Below are 16,786 nucleotides of genomic sequence, written 5' to 3'. Positions count from 1 at the left end.
CCAACGCAGGCAAATAAATGACTCCACCACTGACTAGCAATTCTCATTGTATGTAATGCAAGCCAGTCAAAAGTTCCCAGGAGGTAATAGCAAATTAAATTCAATGTAGCATGGGCTGTAAGGCATCCCCCAAACTGAGTGAAGATAGAGTGTCAAAACACATCTCTCTTCTATTCTGTCAGATTTAGATTATTTGCAAACTCCAGCAAGACAGTCTTCATTTAGGTCAGTTTGGTGAATGGTCGTAAAGCATTAAAACAAATTGATTTACAAATTCAGAAATCCTAAAGTAGCTTATTTCATTTTCATACATTCCATACTGCCACTAACGTCGATAGTCTCACTCCCTAATATGTTAACTATGGAATTTACAAGTGCTGAGTACGGCTCCCTGGGAGAAGGGGATCTTGCTAACTCCAGACGCATTACATGTGATGATGCCTTTGAAGTTTTGGCAAACATATTTTCCCTAACTTAGCCAGCACTAATAGGAAAACAAAAGTTCCAATGCTCCTGTTCCCTACATCCAAAAGTCATGTGTTTTTTGGGCTCTACATCCTCTGCAGGCTATGAGAGATTGAGTGGAATTGATAGTCAAAGCAAAGCCACAAATATTTGCAAGCCTTCACTAAATTTTCTCAAGTTTGCCTGACTTTGCAGATGGAATATAAATATGAAATTCGCCCACTGGTAGGACTTTCAAGGGGATAGGAATTAGATGTTAATGATGGTTGGGCCTTTTCATCTGCTATGTCTAAATGAGTTTATATGAGTTGGGTGCATATATGTTCAAAAGAAATCCTAATACAAATCACCCTGCAAACTTATGGATCTTGGTCTCTGAAACCCCACCTGGTTGAAAGGATCATGGCATTTTCTATAACAGGGTTCTCACCAAAAGCAGATCTCATTTAAAGTAAGGGTGAAGACCTTCTACCTCTATCAAAGGGCACATATTTGTGTTCCAAGATAAGATGATCAGTGGTGAGACAAAAGGGTATCACTCCCTATTACGGCTGACTGAGTTGCCTAATTAAACTCCTTCACACTTGAAGCAAGTCTACATCACTGAATTTCCATTAACATCATTACTCACAGAATATTAAAATCAACAATACACATTGCCTACATGCAGTGAGTGTATAGCATAACAGAGTATAGAGTCCAATTAAAATGGATAATCAGGAATATTGTGAACTCCTTAAAAAGGGTTTAGTTATGATGGATGGTGAACTCAACCATTATGGTGGCCTCAGGACTGGAAGTTAACTTCCCCAAAAACTTAGATTAATGATGGGTGCAAACGAACCAAAATGTTGGCCTTGGCATGTGATGTGATCTCAGCATATAATGTTAACAATTCAAATGGCGGCAGCCATCAGGAGGAGTATATTCCCATCAGCCAAAATGAAAAATGCACTGAAGCGTTAAGAATACCTACCAATATGTGACAATAATTGATGGAAAGGATATCTTATCTATAGAAAGGATGATGAAAGCATGTCTGAAAATATTTCAAAATCCTGTTTAGAACTGGTTGTCCTTGCTAAAATCAAAGTCATGTTTAATGGGGTCATGTATACTGAGCAGTCATCAGATCAAGATCAAAAGGGTTTCTGACACTTGAGCCTGCCCAGGAACCACTGTCTAAATCCGTTTGTCCTTCCACCTATAAATGCTATGAGAGACAATTGAGTTTGGCACAATGAAAACATTGACATTTTGTTGTGGTGTACCCATCACTATAAACACTTAACGAGGCCCCAGCCTTTAACCAACACACTGTCCATCTACAGGAGACTGCATTTTGTAGTACATTTAGGGGCCGCCTCCGATTCCGGCCGCAAAGAGAACCGACCGATACGGACCCGGACTGGATACCGACCAACACGGACCAGCGCCGTACGACCCGTGCAGTAAGATGCAACGCGAGTAAATTACAACCGACACGTACAGAATACAACCCGTACGACCGAGCCGTAGGGAAAATAGTGATCCGTCCGGAAAACCAACACGAATTTCACCGACCGACACGAACCCGGAATGAACCCGACCGACCCATACCCACGATGTCCGATCCGCGCAGTACTATGCAATGCGTGTAAAACCAGACCGACTCGCACGGAGACCAAGCCGCACGACCGACATGCACAGACAACCGGGCCCACAAGCAAAAGAGACCTTCGCGACCGACGCGTATGAAACACAGAAGATAGGCAGCCTGAACAAGGTGGAGAAGCCCGCACGAGACAATAGCAGCATCCGTTTCCGTCAGATGAACGTCTCCTTCATGCCTACAAAACCCAAAGGAAAAAAGACAAAAAAAGGACCAAACAAGCAAAGACAAAGCCAATAAATATCAAATAAAAACAACCTGGGACAAAGACACATCCACAGCTCCAACTATATAAAGGACTACTATCACTACCACCATCCCTTGCAACCAGGAGACACAGCCAGCAGCAAACACCATTATAGAGCAAACACAGACACACTCACAACTCACGCATCACACAACCCACACACCATCAGCACCTCATCCAAAAGCACACACACATACAGCCAGCAAAACCAACACCAACCCACCCTCACTTGCAACCTCACACACACATCCCTCACCACCACTACCCATCACCATGCCCTCAAAAAAGAATCCAAAGTGCACAGATAGTGAGTTAGAAGTGCTGGTAGACGAGATCCTCAGAGTAGAGCCACATTTGTTTGGTACATTGGTCCAAAGGACCCCCATCTCACAGAAAACAAAGATGTGGGTGAGGATTGTGGACAAGGTGAACGCTCAAGCACCAGCAAGGTGCACAAAGGACGAAATCCAGAACAGGTGGTATGACGTGCGCAGGAGGGTCAAGAAACTCATCGAAAAAGATCACGCCCTGAGTCAGCGCACTGGCGGTGACCCTCCTGCCAAACCAGTCTACTTCAGGACCTGGGAGGAGAAGGTGTGGGACATCCTACCACCAGAGAGGAGAGCGTCCATGGGCTAACAGACATACCAGAGCCTGGTGAGTACACAAACAACATACCCAACATTGTGTGGCAAGGGGACAGTGAAACCATGCACCGCAAGCAAAGCTACAGTAACCAATAGATAATCATACCAAGATGTTGATGCCAGTCAGACAAACACAATACCTGCCATCTCATAGTGACGTGGAACTGTGTCATGACATGCACCAACCTACAAACATATAGAGCAAGCCAGTGGCACAAAGCTAAATAGACACTGCCAGACAGTTTGCCACCACAGACACACTACCTCACAGTGCAGCTGACTGACAGGAAAGAATAGTGGGGATGCAGGTGAAGTGAGTGTATCCAAAAGCATGATGGGGCCTGTAGTCACAGATAATGCTCCCCCTCCTGATTGGCCCATCAAGACCTCTCTGAAACATGCCCACATCACAGGGAGTGGAAAATGACTGACAAGGTGGCTGACACTGGCTACTGCTGTGGGGAGCATAAGGCCCTGCTAGGACATGTGCGCAAATCAGAATCAGGACACCACTGACTGACATCCTGAAAGGCAACTTGCACGCCCCACAATGGAAGCACGTTTCATGGTGGGATGTCTGGCCGGATGGGAAGGAGGACTGACAGCTCTGACCATACTTACCAGCATGTGGAGACACACACACACCTCAACACAAACTCCACACAACTCACCGGGTAGAATGCACACACCTCTGTGAAATATCAGCAAAAGATATAAGAAGGATTTCACAGTCAGCCATCTTGCCTTTGCTGTCCCCCCCCTCACAGGGAAGCAGAGTCAAGAGGAAGGAAGTATGGGCATGCTGGGAAGGGGGTGTAGCCAAGAGTATGATGGGAGTCGCAGACACAATCTACACCCACCCACATGGCCCAGCAAGTTCCAACTGAACCATACTCGCCCCACAGGGAGTGGGAAGGGACTGACAAGATGTCTGACACTGGGCTCTGTTGTGGGGAGCACAAGGCCATGCTGGGAAATGGGCTACAACAAACTCCAGGACTACACAGTCAGCCATCTTGCCTTTGCTGTCCCCCCTCACAGGGAAGCAGAGTCAAGAGGAAGGAAGTATGGGCATGCTGGGAAGGGGGGGTGTAGCCAAGAGTATGATAGGAGTCACAGACATAAACAATCTACTCCCACCCACATGGCCCAGCAAGCTCACACTGAACCATGCTCGCCCCACAGGGAGTGGGAAGGGACTGACAAGATGTCTGACACTGGGCTCTGTTGTGGGGAGCACAAGGCCATGCTGGGAAATGGGCTAAAACAAACACCAGGACTTCACTGTCAGCCATCTTGCCATTGCTGTCACAGCCCCTCACAGGGAAGCAGAGTCAAGAGGGAGGAAGTATGGGCATGCTGGGTAGGGGGGTGTAGCCAAGAGTATGATGGGAGTCACAGACACAAACAATCTACTCCCACCCACATGGCCCAGCAAGCTCACACTGAACCATGCTCGCCCCACAGGGAGTGGGAAGAGACTGACAAGATGTCTGACACTGGGCTCTGTTGTGGGGAGCACAAGGCCATGCTGGGAAATGGGCTATAACAAACACCAGGACTTCACTGTCAGCCATATTGCCATTGCTGTCACATCCCCTCACAGGGAAGCAGAGTCAAGAGGGAGGAAGTATGGGCATGCTGGGTAGGGGGGTGTAGCCAAGAGTATGATGGGAGTTGCAGTCACAGACAATCTACACCCACCCACATGGCCCAGCAAGTTCCAACTGAACCATTCTCGCCCCACAGGGAGTGGGAAGGGACTGACAAGATGTCTGACACTGGGCTCTGTTGTGGGGAGCACAAGGCCATGCTGGGAAATGGGCAAAAACAATATCAAACTCTGTCTGTGACAATCTGGGAAAAAGCAGTGTACAGGCAGGCATCTGTTCGAAAAGTAGAAAATGTCATGTTTGTGAACCATCGATGCATGTAGAAACATAACTCTTCCAAACACAGGTGGTGCTGGAGACCCAGCACCAAATGAAGAGGATTCCCAGTCCCAGACTCTGGTGGACACTGAGCTCTCTGGTCTGACTCTCTCACTGTCCTCTTCGGATGACTACAACCAACCTGGCCCCTCCGGTGTGAGTCATCATGCAGCACCAGAAGCATCAACATCTGCAAAAATACAAGAAAAAGCCTCATTTTCGCCACTTTAAATATGTTCAGGCTTAGAGTTGTAAGAAAGGGTGTAGGCAAGGTAGAGAAGTGGGAACCACCATGACTTCTTTTCAGATTCTTTCCTGGAATGTCAATGGCTTGCGCACTAGACCAAGGAGAGATAAGATTTTGCAGTATTTGAGGGACTCTTCGGCGCAGGTCATTATTCTCCAGGAGACACATCTAATGGAAGATGAAATGATCTCCCTGCTAAAGTTTCAAAGTTGGGTTGGTTCCCATGTAAGCACTAATCAGTCTGCGAATATTAGAGGGGTTTCAATTATTTTTAAGAACTCAGCTGGTGCCCATATTTGCTCCTGCATAAAGGATTCAAATGGTAGATGGGTGATAGTTAAAGTTTCAATAAGGGACACTCGGCTGATTCTAATTGGATACTATAGCCCCAATCAGGATGACCCTTTCAGTATGAAGGCTATTTTTTTGCATCTTTTAAATTTTTCAGAGCCATTGGTCCTGGCAGGGGATTTCAATATTGTTTTAAATCCCTTATTGGATAAAACTCCAACTAATAGGGCTGTGGTCTTTTCCAAATCTCAGGAATATCTGCTTGGGGCCATGAGACAGTTTACTTTATCAGATACTTGGAGGGATAGATCAGGGCAGCAGCGAGGGGTATCCTATCAAAATTTTAAATATAGACATCAGTCTAGAGTTGATTTCGTCCTGGTTAGTTACTCACTTAGGAGTCTGGTTAAAAATATAGTCTATGTGGCTCCTCATCTTTCGGACCACTCAGGTGTTCTTCTGACTGTGAAATACCAAGTACCCAGTCCAATCAGGACCTGGTCCTTCAATCGAGCCATACTCCTGGAGGAGGAAGAAGTCTCTTCCCTCTCTCGAGAGGTGGCTTGGTTTTTAGAGGTGAATATGGATACCGCATCAATAACTTCAGTCTGGGACACTATGAAAGCTTTTATACGTGGCCAAATTACTAATAGATCCTGTTATAGGAACAAAAAATATAAGGAAGAGATTACAGGCATTGAAGCCAAGTTGAAGGAGGCAGAGGTGGATCTCTCTGTTTCTGTATCCCCTGAAATCATGCAGGGAAAACAAGATAAGGTTAGCGGTTTGAAGGTCCAGCTTGAGAGCATTCTGAACACTAGACTTATTTGAAGGTGGGAAGCTAGTAAGATCTCCCACTTTGAATACAGTGAAGGTGCAGGCAAACTCCTTGCTTGGAAAAGTAAATCAGACCGAGCAAGGAGTTATATTAAGGAGATCAGAAATGAGAGGGGCATTTTAGCAACGGATGATGAAATCCGGGATGCCTTCCAGGCCTTCTTCCAATCCATCTATCAGGAAGATGGCAACGTAGATAGTCGGAGTGTTCAGCACTGGCTCAAAGATATCTCGCTTCCCTCCTTTAGTTTAGAACAACAATTATTTATGGATAGGGATTTTTCCTGTGTGGAAGTAAGGGAGGCTATCTTTAATAGTAAGAACAATAAGGCCGCAGGGCCAGATGGATTACCTTCTGAGATATATAAGGTAAGGGGATCAGGCTATTTCTATTATGACCAAACTCTTCAATCAGATCTTGCAAGAAGGCCTGACCCCCCCAGATTCATGGAATGAGGCCACTATAGTTCTGATTCTGAAACCAGGGAAAGTGGCATCCAATTGTGGGTCTTACAGACCCATATCTTTATTGAATACTGACTACATAATCTTTTCCTCTATAATGGCAGCGCGTTTGGGTATAGTAGTGGAAGACATCCTGCACTTAGATCAAAAGGGCTTTGTGAAAGGGCGCCAGATATCGCACCTAACTTACAGTCTAATTGGTGTAATAGATCTGGCGTCCGCATATTCCATCCCTTTAGCAGCCATGACTTTGGACGCCTCCAAGGCCTTCAACAGGGTCAATTGGTTGTACCTGTCGGAGGTCTTGAAAAAATGTAATCTTGGCGAGAAATTCTGCCATACAATACAATCTATATATAGGAGCCCCACAGCTAGACTTCTGGTAAACGGCAGTGTGACAGCGCCCTTTAATATATTAAGGGGCACTAGACAGGGCTGCCCTCTCTCCCCTCTCCTTTTCGACCTATATATCGAACCGTTGGCTCAACGGCTTAGAGAGGACGCTAACATCCAGCCTTTTAGGTATGGAGAGTGGGAGGGTAAGGTAGCCCTATATGCCAACGATATTTTGATTTTTACTGCTGATCTAGATAAGGCATTTCCAGTAGTTATTAGTCAAGCCCAGGAGTTTGGAGCGGTGTCAGGGTATGAAATTAATGCTGCCAAAACAGAGGTAATGGTTTGGAATCAGTCGGTGAACCAATATCAGCACCTTATTAATCCCAAAATGAGACATCTAGGAATTAATATAGTGCAAGATATAGCCAAGATTGCTGTGTCAAATTTGACTATAGTAGCAGGAGAATGTGTGAAGCTTATGAAGACTCGGGCCTCGCTCCCCCTCTCTATTATTGGCAGGGTTAATTTGGCTAAAATGTCGATACTCCCAAAAATTACTTTTTTGTTTAACTGCATTCCACTTTATTTTGATAGTTCACAAATTGATAAAATCCAGAGGGAAATTAATTCTTTTGTTTGGGGGTATACATTTTCACGTTTAGGGTGGAAAAAGCTGAGACACTGAAGGGAGAAGGGGGGCCTTGCCCTGCCTGACGTTCAGCTTTTTGCATGGGCTTTCCAACTCTCCCATGCTCGGATGTTGTTAAAAATGCCGGTTAAGGCTGGTGTGGGAGAGTTGTTTTTAGCAATTCTACAGGGTGCACAATTACCGGTGGAGGGTTTTTTGTTTAAATTCGGGGGGGATGTTAAGTTTTTCAAAAAAGTTAGGCTTAAGGTTTTGCAGGGTCTGGCCAAAACTTGGGTAAATCTGAGGAGGTCGGCCACTCTTGGCTACTTCTCTAGCATGGCCCCTCTATGGGGCTCCCCCGGGGGCCCAGAAAGTCTGAGTGACAGTTTAGCGATCCCGTTAAGGGAATCTGGTTTGGCGGTTTGGGGCGATTTGATTCTAGATGGCACTTTGGCAACATGGGAACAACTTAGGGAGAGGGTAGGGCCAGGTCTCTCCAGATTTAAATATCTGCAGCTGGCGAGCTGGGTTCAGGCCCAGTTACAAACAACTAAGGGGGGCTTATTAGGGAGAGGTAACGATTTAGAGTATAACCTTGTGACTAGACCTCGTGGGAAGAAAGAAGTTTCCTTTTGGTATCAGGCAATTTTGGAGGCAATGGACGGAGAGTTTAAGCTTGCTTTTTTTTTTTTTTACTTTTTTTACTTTTTTATTGCGATCAGGACAAGAAATTAGAACAACAAAATATTTAAAAGAGAAAACAAGACATGGTATAGATTGAAATAACAAGTATGTCAAGAGGGGCGAAGAGATATACATCGGAATTAGAAATCGGGAAAAGAAAAAAGAAGAGTACATTACCTATAAGAGAGCGGGCATAGATGACGTTGGTAAAAAAAAAAAAAGGAAAAAAAGGAAAAACATACATTCCTTCCAACATCACCATAGTCGGCCTTCTTTTGAGCAATTGTATATTCACCAATCTTAGCCCTCGAGCTATCTGCGAAGGCTTCATATAGTTGAGGAACCCCAAATTATATCTATCTTTTGAAGAGATTTAGCACCTCTGATCTTAGCAAGAGAAGATTCCATAATATACATTTCTTTAATAAGAAGCCACCACTCCATCACATGTGGTGGGTTTCTTGAAATCCATGTCCTAGCAATAGTCAGTCTGGCACATCCGATCAGTATGTTAATGAGATCAGCTTTCGGGGCTTCTAATGAACTATTTATCAACGAAGTGCCTAAAAGTACATTAGTTAAATTAAGTGTGATTGGTTGTGACAGAATCTGAGCCATACCCTGACTAATTTTATGCCAAAATTCCGCAAGTTGAGGACACGTGAACATCATATGTTCAAGATTAGCGGCTAGGAGATCACATTTGGGACACTTTGTCCGTTCGCTATTCAAGCTATTGCTGGACCATTTTGAATTTTTTTCTGGGGTGTAATATAGCTGGCATATCGTTTTATATTGTTGAAGTCTCACACTAGAAGACTGTACCGAGCGGTTTATACTGCAAAATGAAGAAGAGATCTGAGGAGTAATATTCAAGCCTAATCGAGAGCTCCATTTTTCTGCCATTTTCCCACAGTCGTCTAATTTAAGCGAAGTTAGGACTCTATAGCCGAGACTAATAAGTGATTTAACCTTGTTGGAGTAGAAACAATTCCAGATATCTGAATCTGAAATATTTAGTAACTTCATTTTGCGTATTAGATAATCATGTATTTGAATATATTTAAACTGTGAAGTTATAGGTAATTTATAAAGTGTTCTTAGTGTCTCGAAGGCAAAGAGGCCATCATTGCCATATAGATCCCCAAGTGTTTCTATTCCAGCAGTTTTCCACATAAAGAATATCCCGTCATGGAATATCCCTGGAAGGCCGGGGTTATCCCATAGAGATAATTGAGGGTGGAAGAAAGACGTGTTGCACTTGGCCAGAATAAGTTGCCAAATTTTAACACTGTCTCTGATGGTCTTAAATTTTACACGTTTGAAATAGTTTGGGTCGTTTGCTTTAGCTAAAAACATATTAGATTCCTCTCCCAGAGCGAATTGGTAGCAATAAAACAATTGCTTGTTACGAATGAACAAGCAGCGGAGACGGCTAAGAAAAGCTGAGAAGAAATATGATCTAAAGTAGGGGAAGTTCAAACCACCTTGATTGAGAGGTAGTTTAAGCAGAGTGATAGATCTGCGAGCATTTTTATATCCCCAGATAAAGCTGCTAAAAATCCCATCTAGCCGTTTGAAATACGTATTATTGACGAGGAAAGGTATGGACCTGAATAAATATAGAAATTTAGGTAATATGCTCATTTTGATTAGATTGATCCTACCAATAATGCTAAGAGGAACCTTATGCTACTTTTTTAAAGTTATAACAGTTTCTTTGATGAGAGCCTCATAATTGAGTTTAATTATCTCGTTAATATCAGAAGAAATTTTAATTCCGAGATAAGTGGCAGTTCTGCAAGTACCTGCGATCGGAGCCGGTGGCTTGTAATTCATGATAACTTGTGTTTTATGTGAGTTAAGTTTGTAGCCAGAAACTGACCCAAATTTGTTAGCCTCCTCAGTAATACCCAGTATAGCAGCCGATATGTTAGTTGAATAGACCGCAATATCGTCGGTATACGCCGTAATTTTTAACGAATTCTGACCGTGTTCGAAAGAAATAATGTTAGAATTAGCTTGTAAAGCAACAAGAAAGGGTTCCAACGATAGAGCAAATAGCAGGGGTGATAATGGACACCCTTGCCGTGTGCCTCGGTAGATTGGAAAATTAGTCGAAGTTAGCCCGGCGTAGCAAAGCTTAGCCGTTGGGTGGTCGTAAAGAGCCTGTATCCATTTGAGAAATTGGCCATGAAAGCCCATAGTAGACATCGTTGACCAAAGAAATTCCCACCCCACTCGGTCGAACGCCTTTTCGGCGTCCAGAAGTATCATACCGAGTGGGGTGGGTCCGTACCTAGCCACATCGAATGAAGTAATAGCCATATTAATATGGGCAGTTGTGTCCCTCCCCATGACAAAACCATGTTGGTGAGGGGACACAAGATATGGGATAAGTGGAGCTAATCGGATAGCCAATACTTTGGCGAAGATTTTAGCGTCTACGTTAATAAGCGAAATGGGTCTATATGACCCACATTGATCTCCAGGTTTACCTTTTTTTTAAAAGAAGACAATCCTGGTAGTGTTCCAAGATTCGGGATCCTTCCCATTGATTCCAATATTACTAATCACATTAGATAGTAGTGGCATCAGTTCCTCCGAGCATAATTTGTAAATATCTAGTGGAATAGTATCCTCTCCAGCAGCTTTACCTAGAGGAAGCATGGAAATCGCCTTTCTGATCTCTAATTCAGTAATGTTTTCAGAGAGCAGCGCCATGCTTTCAGTCTGCTTTCCCTTGGTTAGATTAGTGTCCAGATATTCTTGGATGTTATTGAAGACAGGCTGTTCGTCTAGAGTGTATAATGTCCTATAAAAGGCCACGAATTGCTCAAGAATCTGCTCTGGTTGAGTATATGTCGTGTTGTTGGGGCCTTTAATTTCTTTTATAGTTGTTCTAGATTTGTCGTCAGCAATTTTGTAAGCTAGAATTTTACCGATCTTATCCCCGCTTTCATATTGAGATAGATGGTATTTATGTAGGCTAATCCTATTTTTCTCCATAAGCCTGGTTTTAATGCTGAGCTTAGAGTTAGCTAGCTTTTGGCTATGGAGTTTAAGCTTGCTGAGGAATTATGGGGTAGTGTTTTACCAGGTCAAGATTGTGATTCCATATGGCAATCTTCGTGCAAACTTTTGTACGATATAGTAAAGCTGGCATGGTTGAAAAGGAACCATCTGTTCACTATCCATAGGGTTTACTTTACTCCGTTGAAGCTCTCCAAAATTGCAAAGAGCAGCCTGTATGCTGTAAGAAATGTGGGCTGGCCATGGCTTCTGATATTCATATGTTTAAAGAGTGTCCAGCGCTGATTCCCTTTTGGGACAGTGTAGGCAATTTTTTTTCGGATACAATAGGGATCCCGGTTACTATGGATTTGCCCCTGATTTTCTTCGGTCTTCAAGATAATATCAGAGGCCCTGCAAGATTGTTACTTTTTTATGCTGCGCTCCTGGCTAGGAGACAAATATGCAAGAAATGGACAGGTCCCACACCTCCCTCTTTTTATGACTGGCATTCCTCGGTTCTGGCGACTTCTAAGTTGGACTTAATGAGAACCGGCAGCAAGAAGAAAAGAACATTCTGGAATATAATGGAAGAAAATGTGACCCGTAGTTGAGAGTGTCTTTTTTTTTTTCCTTTTTTTTTTTCCTCTCCTGGGTCCTATGATTAATGCTGCCTGAAGACTCTAAGGGCAAGGTCGGGGATCCCCTTCCCAAGCATGGGTTGGAGGCCCTAAGGTAAGGCCATCGAGTTCTAGAAGCTCGTATTATAGAGTTGTCTCAGTAGATGCTTTGGTGTGCATATCGGCAAGTCTTAGTGCCGGTAGGTAGGTGATAAAGCCCTAGCCACCTACGCCTCTCATTTCGCTGAGTGAGGGCATGTACTGCTTGAGTACGCATCAAAGGGAGATTGGTGGTGAATGAGGACAAAAAAAAACCATCTGCAACCACTGTACCCACGCCTCCAGCATCTGGAAACCGACAGGGTACCCTCACCAACACGGACAGACCAAGGCCACTGAACACCCACAGCACAGGGACAGAGGACCCCCCGGAAGCTACAGCAAACACCACCAGCAACACCAACCAAGGGGTTCCAGTGTCACCTGTGTGTCCCGCCGCTGGTCCTGCCCGTGTGGATAGGGGTGCTGGGAGGGGTGGGAGGCAGAGGGCGCGCCTTGCAGAGGGGTCCGGACTGCACGATGACCCCCAACTGGCACACATCATAGATGCGTACCAGGATAGCACCATAGGATTTGGCCATGTGGTGGGGATCCTCAAGGACATGCAACTGGAGCAGGCTGCCCACCATGCCTGCATGGAGGCCAAGTGGGATGCCCTTACTGCGGTGCTTCGGGACATACTCCAATGCCTCCACCAGATCACCACAAACCTGTCCACACCTCCCTGTGTGGCCACAACATCTGTTGCAACACCATCTGCCAGCGCCACAGGGAGGGAGGAGGACTCTGGCGGAGAGTCCCCTGCACCGCAGAGGCCTGCACCTGAGGATCCCCCCCAGGAAGAAGAGGGGTCGTCCGAAGAAGGACATGTGAGAGGCAGATGTCCCAGCACATCCCCCAGGGCCTCTAAACCTGTTCTGGACAATGTCCTTTGTGCGCAACCGGTTCACCTTGTCCAATCGCACACAACTTGCCCACATGAAACGGAGCGTTCATGTTGGGCCAATGTAGCAGATGACTGTGGACTTTACTCTGGACATTTCATCTACCAGCACATCCAACTCTAATGTGAACGTTGGATTCCAAAACCAATGTACATCACCCACCATCCTGTGCACTTTCCTCACACATGTTCGCAAATAAACTCACCAGTACACCATACTTGCCTCTGTTGTGATTCCAAATTGTCATGTGTCGTGGAGATGTCGATCTGCTACAAAACACAGTGCATGCCAAATACAGCAACAATGTGACCAACATTAGGTGAGTCATGGTGATGTGACACATGTGAGGGAGACACACCACCATGGCATGACAACACATACTCACCATGGCCATGTCACTCATCCCACACAATGATGTTGACCTGAAACACATTGGCATGCACAGACACAACACCAACCCCAGTCAGTGGTAAAAAGTGCACAGGTGAGGTGAGGTAAGCAGATGTCAGTCAGATGTGAGAAGACAGACAACGCACATAACAAAGCATACCACAGGTTCATTACACATCAGCAACATGTTTATTCCACAATAGTTGCAAGGTAACTCTACTTAACAGTGGACACACAGTCACAAAGTGTCGGAGAATTGAAGTCCAGGGATGTGTGGAACATCAGTTGATGGGAAATGACAACTTCTACACTGGTGTTGGATTCTGGGTGTTGGGGGTCAGTGTTGACCAAACAACGGGCAAAGTACCCTGGGAAGGACAGACACAAGACACAGTCAAAAGTACAGCAGAAGAGGAGAGAAATGCAATGCACATGCACAAAACATGTCGCAAGAAACCTACACAAAAAAATGTTAGCAGTACTACCCTATTGTGGAGTGCACACCACCTGAATGGACACATCACTGCACGCATCCAGTCAAGTGGCACACAGACACACTCAGACAGCAACAGAGCAGCCACAACACATTCCAGGCTAACTCCATACATTGACATAACAACCTTGGAAACTCACATTCAGGGGAAGAAGTTGTTAATGAGCTGTGAGCGGACGTCACCCTCATCCTCATCATCACTGGCATCTTGGCCCAGGCCGGGATCCTCCACAGGTGCCGGAGGTTGGTCATCGTCATCCTGGATGAGAGGCACCTTCTTCCGCACTGCCATGTTGTGTAGCATGCAGCATACAAGGATCATTTTGTACACTTTTGCAGGATCATATGGGATGGCCCCTCCGGTCTTGTTCAGGCAGCGAAAGCGGCTTTTCAGGAGGCTAAATGTCCGCTCAATCACCCTCCTGCTCCGACCATGTGCCTCATTGTAGCGCATCTCGGCTGGTGTCACAGTTTTCCGGAGGGGTGTCAGCAACCACGGCATGTTGGGGTATCCGGAGTCACCTACACACACAAAAATGAACAAGTAGCTGAGTTTTGTAGGAGTGCGGCATACAACATTGACAAACACACACAATGAGAAACAGTAAGTTCACACCGACAAGCCAGGCATGCTGAGCTGGCATCTGTGACATCCGCGTTGCAATGCGACTACTCCTCATTGTGTAGGCATCGTGCACAGAACCAGGGAACCGTGCACACAAATGTGTGATAGACATGTCAGCAAGACATACCACCAGAGCATTGATGGAGTGGTAGTGCTTCCTGCTCCAGTATGCCTGCTCATGTGCCTGTGGTGGTATCAGGGTCACATGTGTCCCATCAATTGATCCAATGACGTTTGGCATCCTCCCCAGCGTATAAAAGGCATCCTTTATTTCAGGGAGTTCAGCTGGGCTCGGGAACTTTATGTACAGGTCTAGGAAATGCAACATCCCCGCCAAGACATCATGTAGCACCCGACTAAACATCGTTTGCAACATACCACCAGCAGTAGCCACAGTGCACTGGAAGGTACCAGTAGCAAAGAAGTGCAGGGCTGCCATCACCTTCACCTCTGGGGTCAGAGCTGTAGGGTAAGTCTGGCCAGGTAGGAGATGTGGCGCCAACTGCTCCACCAACTCCTCAACCACTGGCCTGGTGAAGCGGTACCGTCTGATGCAGTTGCGTTCCTGCATGGTCGTGAGGTCGATGGACAGCTGGTGCCCTACAGTAGAGATGCACAAAGGAAGATTGTCAGTTCATTCACCCATGTGGCCATGACCAGGCTCAATATCACATGATAGATCATGACATTACACAATGTATTGAGGTGTGTGCTGTTGGGCATGGACACATATGTCACCTACATGACCATCACCTCACATCTCAATTCCACATGTCCACATGAGTCCCATGTAGTGCAATGGCCAATCATCTGGCTGTGACACCCTGCTGTGACGTTACAAAGACACACCACAGTGACAAGTGAGGCCTGATGTCTCCCAGGCATCACAGATCTTTGCCATGCAGAAACCCAGGGTCCCTGTATTGCCACAACGACACTGGCATGGACATAGCATATCACGTACACACCACAAGGCAAGCGTGAATCCCACAGGTAGTGGCCACTGTTGTTCCTGCAGGCCCTACATGTACGTCTCTTAGACACACACACACCATCAAGGTTAATGCGTATACCACATGGATGTGGAGACTGTCACCCCTTGGGCACATTTGATAAGACACATCTGAGACACAACATGCACACAGACTGTGGTTGCACATCAGTATTGTGGCCACAGGTCTCACTGTGACGTACATGCCATCACCCCCTGGACTCAGGGTGTATGTGACATGCCCCAAACTTATCCAACATGAAACTGTGTCCATGACTCATGCCTATTACTGTACAATTGCCCATCATAGTGGTAATGTGAACAACACACAAAGGATTCTGCCCCCATGTACACGTGCACAGCCTGGGAGTGGCTGCACAAAAGTGCCACCCAACAAACTAAATGTGGCCCCCCCAACACCCAGGGAATTCAGCCTTACATGCCATGGGACAGTGTGTGGCCAATGCTGTAGTGTGGTAGGTGTGCACATGTGTCCCTGGCTAGTAATTGTGTGTTGAATCCATAGAATAGTCACACCAATGAGGTCCGACACGGGTGACAATGTGTACGCATTGCACGGTTCTTGACCGAGCCGTGCTTATGCTTTGTCATTGAATGCAATGAGGTCAGACACGGGTGACAGTGCGTACGCATTGCACGGTTCATGACCGAACCGTGCGTACGCTTTACCATTGAATGCAATGAGGTCCGACGAGGGTGACAATGCGTACGTGTCGGGCAGGCATGGTCCGAGACAGGCGTACGCCTTGGCCATTGAATCGTATGGAGACGGGTGCATGTGTATTTTCAAAATACGCGTTGTACAGTCAGTTGACCGAGCCGGGCGCACCCATTGGCTCTGGACTGTCATGGTGACGGATGAGGATTCAAAACTTGTAGGAGTTTTGCACAAGAAATTCAGTTGGATGCCTACAACAATGTTGCAATTTCAAGTGTTTCATGAAGGTGAAGATTTGAACGATGCGGAAGGCGTGTACAAGTCGTACAATTCCATGGATTGGCCATATTCATAGAATGCAACCATGTTGGACCTATCACTTGGGACACATGGCACAGGATCTGCCTCTGCAGCACAGATATAAGGCTGGCTGGACCCCAGGGAGCTCACTTGCCTGCACTACATGCTACTGGACCACATCCCTGCTACCACTGCTGCTGTCTCTGCATCCTCTGGCTCCTGCAATGGCACGTACTATAG

The sequence above is a fragment of the Triturus cristatus genome, chromosome 8 (assembly GCF_964204655.1).
Source record: "Triturus cristatus chromosome 8, aTriCri1.1, whole genome shotgun sequence".
NCBI classification, from domain to species: Eukaryota; Metazoa; Chordata; class Amphibia; order Caudata; family Salamandridae; genus Triturus; species Triturus cristatus.
Note: the sequence above shows the minus strand (reverse complement) of the source record.